The following is a 6,025-nucleotide window of genomic DNA, read 5'->3' as shown; positions in this document are numbered from 1 at the left end:
CCACGCTCCCCGGCTGCGGGGGCTTGCTGAGTCCCGGCCACCGCAGGAGCTGGGAGGAAGCCCCTCAGCCGCTGGGGGGCTCCGTCGCCGCCGCTACGAGCAGCCCGGCCCGGCGGTCCCGGACCCCGGCCTGGTCCGGGCTCTGGCTGCGGCTCCTGCTCGCGCTCCGCCTGGTGCTCGGGCCCCGGCCCCGGCGCCCGCCCGGGCTGCGCTCCATCGCGGCATCGCGGCTCCGCCCTCCGGCCTGCGCGCACCTGCCCGCCTGGCCCGCGGCTCCGCCCTCTGGCTCGCGCGCCGCCGCCCGCCCCTTTGTCCGCCCCGCTTGGCGCGCGCCCTCGCGCACGCGCACTAACCCCGGCGCGCTCTCGCCCTCCCGCCGCGCCCTCCAGCCGCGCGCCGCTGGGCGCAGATTCTCCCCTCGCGGCGAGAGTAGCGCGCGGCGCCCCCACCCCGCCTTCCGGCCGCGCTGGGTCCTAGCGCCCGGGGGCTGCTTCTTTCTCCTCCCATCCCCGTCTTTTCTAGGTCAGAGCCCACAAGGGGGCGAGAACGAGGTTAGAGAGGAGTCGGGGGAGTCTGAGAGGGTCACCTGGTCCAGCCTCCTGGCTCCTGCGGGACCAGACTGCCCCAGACTGTCCCAGTCTGTTCTTGTGGGGCAGAGCCTGTGTCTTTTTCAAGGAGGGAAACATGTAAGCCCTGCAGTCCGATGTAATTCATCCATCCATCCATCCGAGCAGGACGTCAGAGAACTAACTCAGGAAAGTCTACTTAGGAAAGAGGTCGTAAACTGGGGCCTTGAAGGTCATGTCCAGCCCAGGTTGCGTTTTTGACCCCTGTTGTAAACAGGTAGTGGCTAGTCATGGGATGCAGCTGGGATTCACAGTGCTCACCAGATAGAAGGGAAGAAAGGGGATTCCAGGCAGCGTCATGTGCAAAGGCACTACCCAGGTATGAAGGACTATTGTCTGTTTGGTAACTGGATATTGTGACCTGGAAGGAAGTGGGGTGGATGAGGATGGAGATGAGATGGTGCCCGCTCAGCCTCCCAGGCCCTATTTTCCTTTTTCTCAGCCTCACCCACACTGTTTCCCTGAAGAGAAAGCCCCTAACACCCCCTGCACCTTCCCTATTTGTCCACCCAGCACACTCTTCCCAACCACTGCCCGCACCCCCCGCCGCACCCCGACTGTTTCTAGAAGTTTTAGAGCCAGGGATTGCAAACTCAAGTACTTATAGGTAACATAAGTTAGTGACTGGGGTCAGGTGTAACGTGATAGGGAATGGTGGAGATGAAGCAAACAAGCATCATGGGCCCTGGGTGGACAGATGATTTTTCAAGCAGGAAATCCATATTCTAACATACAATTGTCCAACTTTTAAATGTTTGAAACTAATTCCCCAAATTCAGAAATACCGAATGGGCGAAATGAAACATTCTCTTGGGCCAAATCTGGCCCATGGGCCATCGGTTTGCAACCCCTGCTGGGGAGAATATTGCCTTACTTCCTAACTTGTCTCCCTCCAGCCTCTATCAAAACTTTAAAAAAAGGAATCCAAGTCTATGTGATCGTCAGCTCCGTAAAGTACAAAGTAGATTGGGTTGCTCCCCTACATAAAATTGTCAATAACTCCGTTACCACCAGGGTAAAATTCTAACCTTATCCGGGCATTCCAAGCCCTTAGCCTTTGGGGCCTCCTACCTTTCCCCTGCTGAGGCCCCCTCTTCTCCATTCAGCCTTGACCTCAGCCGGTATTCCTAGAACATCTGCTCTCTTGTACCTCTGTGCCTTTATACATTTTGTTTTCTCTGCCTCGACCATCTTTCCCCTCTTCTTTGTACTCCAAACAGCTTTCCTCCAAGATACCTCCTCTATGTCTGTCTACCTTTCCTCTCTCCTCCCTGTCCTGCCAATGTTCCCGAGTTTCAAATTTCATTCGGTGTTCTGATCCTCTCCAAGTAAGGCCTTATTGTCCCAAACAAATGAATGGAGGGGTTTGAGTTATTGGGCAGGTAGTAGAGGGAGACTAGAGAAAGAGGGAAGGGAATATCTTCCTTCGTCTAACAAATGAGTCCCAGAACATTAGCATTTAGAGAGCAGTTCCTCTTTTTACAGGTGGGGAAACTGAGGCCTAGAGAGGAGCAGAGGTAGAATCAGGCCTTGAAATGCTCCCAGCTATGGTTATCAAGGGTAGTGCTGTTCAAGGCCACTTTCCGCAGAAGCCTTCCCTGATTCTTCAACTGGGGATTTGATTCCCACCCCTGTGATTAGTAAAGCTTTGCCAAAATGCACTGGGGTAATCAACACCCCACTCCAGCTCTGCAGGGAGAGAAGTCTTGGTCCCCAAAAGGGGCACACTCTTACCAGGGGACACAGCAAGGGTCCCATTAAAATTTAAGCTATGGCTGCTTGCCAGGGTACTCTGGACTCCGTGTGTTCTGGGACCAGCAGGCAAGAAGAGGAGTCACTGTCCTGGCAGCAGTAACTGACCCTCATTAGTTATTAGAAGTTACTAGAAGTACCCTGATCAGTTACTAGAACAAGGCAGGGCTGCTTTTACAAAGTGGGAGCAGGGAGAAATACATGTGGAACCCAGTGATCCACTGAAGTGATCCATTGGTTATGATAACCAAGAGTTTAGACCCCTCAGGACTGAAGGGTTGGGTCACACCACCCGGTGACCCACCAAGACCTGCCAATGCGACAGTTGAGGGTGTGGATAATTGAGAATGGATGGTGGAAGGGGGACAGGATGAGTACCAGTTATGTCCCCGAGATCAAGTGCAGCAGAGGGGAGGGGAGCTGTAGTTGGTTCCGCTAATCTCCCTCTTCAAAGTTTTCCCTTAGAAAGAGAGGCTCATGGCATCCACAGAAGAGCCATGCGGCGCAAGGGGTGGGATGTGGCAGCCCTGAGAATGCACCACCCAGATCTCTGACTGCAGGGATGGTGCCTCTGAGGGCAGCAGCTGTGGAGTCTGCAGGGTTCACAGAGAAGTCTCCTTTGCTTCCCTCCAGCCCATCCCAGCCAAAGACTGAGCGCAGCAGAGACTCTAAGGCGCCCAGTTCCTGGGAGATACAGGGCTCCTCTGATGGGCAACTTGAGATCAAGGACTCTCCATTGGATTTGTCGGAACTTTCTTAACATTGCACTGCAGTCTAAGACTCTTCCTATCCCACCTTCCTTCCTTCCTTTCCCTTTTCCAAATATTGGCTCTATTGCAGTCCGACAGTTCTCCCAGCCTCCTCTGGCTCCTTCGCTATGTTCCCGCCCAAGCATTTTCCCCAATAAATCACTTGCATATCTGACCCCGTCTTGGCCCACTTCTTGGAGGACTGAACCAATATAATGTATCCGAAGAGAGGAACTAAAGCAGCTGTTTGTAATGCTGCAGCCCTTTTTCCTTGACACCCAGAGATAATCCACTCTGGCCAGCTCAAATTTTGCACCCACAGCAAATGCTGCCTTTGCAAGAGAGGGTTTTGATGGGTGTCATTTGGAGAGCAGAACACAAACGTAAAACTTAACTGTCACCTCCATAGCGACACAGGAGGAACACTGGAAAACAGAGACCTCCACTGAGATTTCCTCTGCCCACACCCCTCTCCAAGGCTGACATGTCCTCATGGTCTTGGACAGTCAGTTGCTGCTCCCTGCACAGGGAAGCATGTGAGACCTGGAACCACAGGACTTTTGATGATTTTGCACTTTTCCCTTGGCTGCATTTTATATTCATTGATGTGTCAGAAATTTCTGTTACTGTTGGGGGAAACAGGGAAGGAATTGAAATAGAGTCCCTGTCCTCTAGAATCTACATAATGTTTCAAACTATATGAGTTTGGGTACCTCTACCAGCTGTACTGAAAGGGCTCTGCTGAGACATTGTCTCGACCGTGTTGATCATCTCCATCAATGGAACAATGATGGCCTTTGGGGATTTTCCCCAGTGTACTCTATGTTCTATGATGGTCCTTATTGCATCTGGCCCCAGTCATGACCGGGAGAAGACGTTCCTGGCTTGTTGGTCTGCATTATGATGGTCTTGTACAGGAATAATTTCCTCCCCCAGAGGGCCACCATCATGCCCAGGACATTGCTGCTGGTGACTGGCTCATGCAGTATGATCAGGGGCCCTGGTGGCATTGGTGACTGAGTAGCTCAGAGAGCTGATCAGGCTTAGGATGCTGAAGACAATGCCATTTTGGGCAAAGTACAGAAGCTGCTCATAGCCAGGAGCGGGAGCATTCAGGGCCGCTGGGAGACACAGGTCAAGTTGTAGCCGATAAGGAAAACCAAGAATCCACCTGAACCCACGATGGATCAGAAAGAAGACAGCGGGGCAGCCCCAGCTGTATGGCAGCTGGAGGCGATGGATCTTTGAATCTCTCAACACCTTTTTAGAGAATATATTCTGAAGTGAGAAACACAGTGTTCTAGCAAGAGTCCTGATGGGCTCTCCACCTCCCGGGTCGAAATACAACTCTGTGACCATGGCCAGCAGGATGCCACTGATGATGGGAAGTACAGAGTGATGGTAGTGCAGAGAGGAAAGAACCCTCTTCTTTATGACACCTCAGAGCTGCTGAGTTGTACTTGGAGCTGCTTTGAAGGGAATTCTGTCCCTTGCAGCTGAAAGCGTGCCAACTGATTTGAGAAGACTAACTGTGGTTGCCCTTGGGGATGGAATCCAGGAAATGGGACTGGGGCGGGGACAGATCATGGGAATTCACCTTTATCTGTCATGTTTTATTATTTTTTTATTGAAAACATCTGACACAAATATGATACAATGTTAACATTGATTCTAGTTGTGGATATGCACAGGGTTACACTTTTCTCTCTTTTTTTTTAACTTTTTTTTCAAAATAATTAAAAATTAATCAGTGGGAGTGTTTTTAAATGGGATCTTGAAAAAAGAGAGGAAAAAATAATTTTTTCACTGTAAAGCCAGGTCTAAGAACTATCTGAAATGATCTCATCTCTCGCTCTCTGAGGAACATGGGAATGAGTAGTACATTTGGCTCCCTGGCCCCCTGCCACCTGTACCGACTGCTCATGGCGGATCTGAACGCCTGTGTTCCTTAGGGCTGGATGTGGCCGATTCTCTGGGATATAGTGAAGTGAGGGTCTGCTAGGTCTCTGCCCCTCCCCCACCATGCTTACTGCAGGGGACCTGGGAGCATCTTCAGAACAGAGGCTACTCAGAGCCCCGTCAGTCTCTGCTCCTTCCTCAGGGATGGGTCACCAAAGCCAGCCCCAGGAATGTAGTAGACATTTGGAAGGAAGAAAGTGCTGTCTCGTACACGTCCCTGGAGGGCTGGCTTTAATGATGTCCTAGTTTGGGTTTCCCAGAAACAGACCCTGAGACAGGGATTCGAGATCAGGTGGGTTTTTTTTTGGCAGGTGATCCCAGGAAGGGGGGTAGAGAAAAGAGACAGGAAGGCAGTGACAAATCACCACTGCAGGCAACTGGAGGTGAACACACTGGAGCACTCTCAGAGACAGTGTAGAACATGCACGGCCATACACTGAACATGTATGATATCCCAGCTCCTGTCGGTCACTGGTGAGAGCTGCTGGGCAGGGGTGCAGGCCGTGCTGTGGATGTGGGCAGAGCAGGCTGGAACAGGGAAGGCCCTCAGGAAGAGGGGCCAGGATGCTGGCAAACAGAAGTTGGGAAGGGGCCCAGGGAGATCCGGGCGGGGAACGGACAGTGTCTGCCACAAATAACCAGCACTTCGAACAGGGCCCTGGGGCTGGCTTGATGCCCATCTATTCCAAGTAGAGTGGAATTCTGTTATACAGCATCATCTGTCCCCCACTTTTAGTAACAGAACCCCAATTTTCCTTTGGGGACCCACGTCATTCCTTGACGTACCCTTCCCTACTCATTAGGGCTTCTGAAAGTGGGGCTCACCTGTTCAGCTCTAGGGGTGGGCTTTTGACCCAGCTCCCGCCAATCAGCATATACCAGTCCCCTGGCCACACTGATTGTTTCTGAGATGTGTCTGTGCCCCATGCCAGGCTGATA

This window comes from Eschrichtius robustus, chromosome 16 (assembly GCF_028021215.1).
Source record: "Eschrichtius robustus isolate mEscRob2 chromosome 16, mEscRob2.pri, whole genome shotgun sequence".
NCBI lineage: Eukaryota > Metazoa > Chordata > Mammalia > Artiodactyla > Eschrichtiidae > Eschrichtius > Eschrichtius robustus.
The sequence above is the reverse complement of the archived record's forward strand: the minus strand, read 5'-3'. Positions refer to the sequence as shown.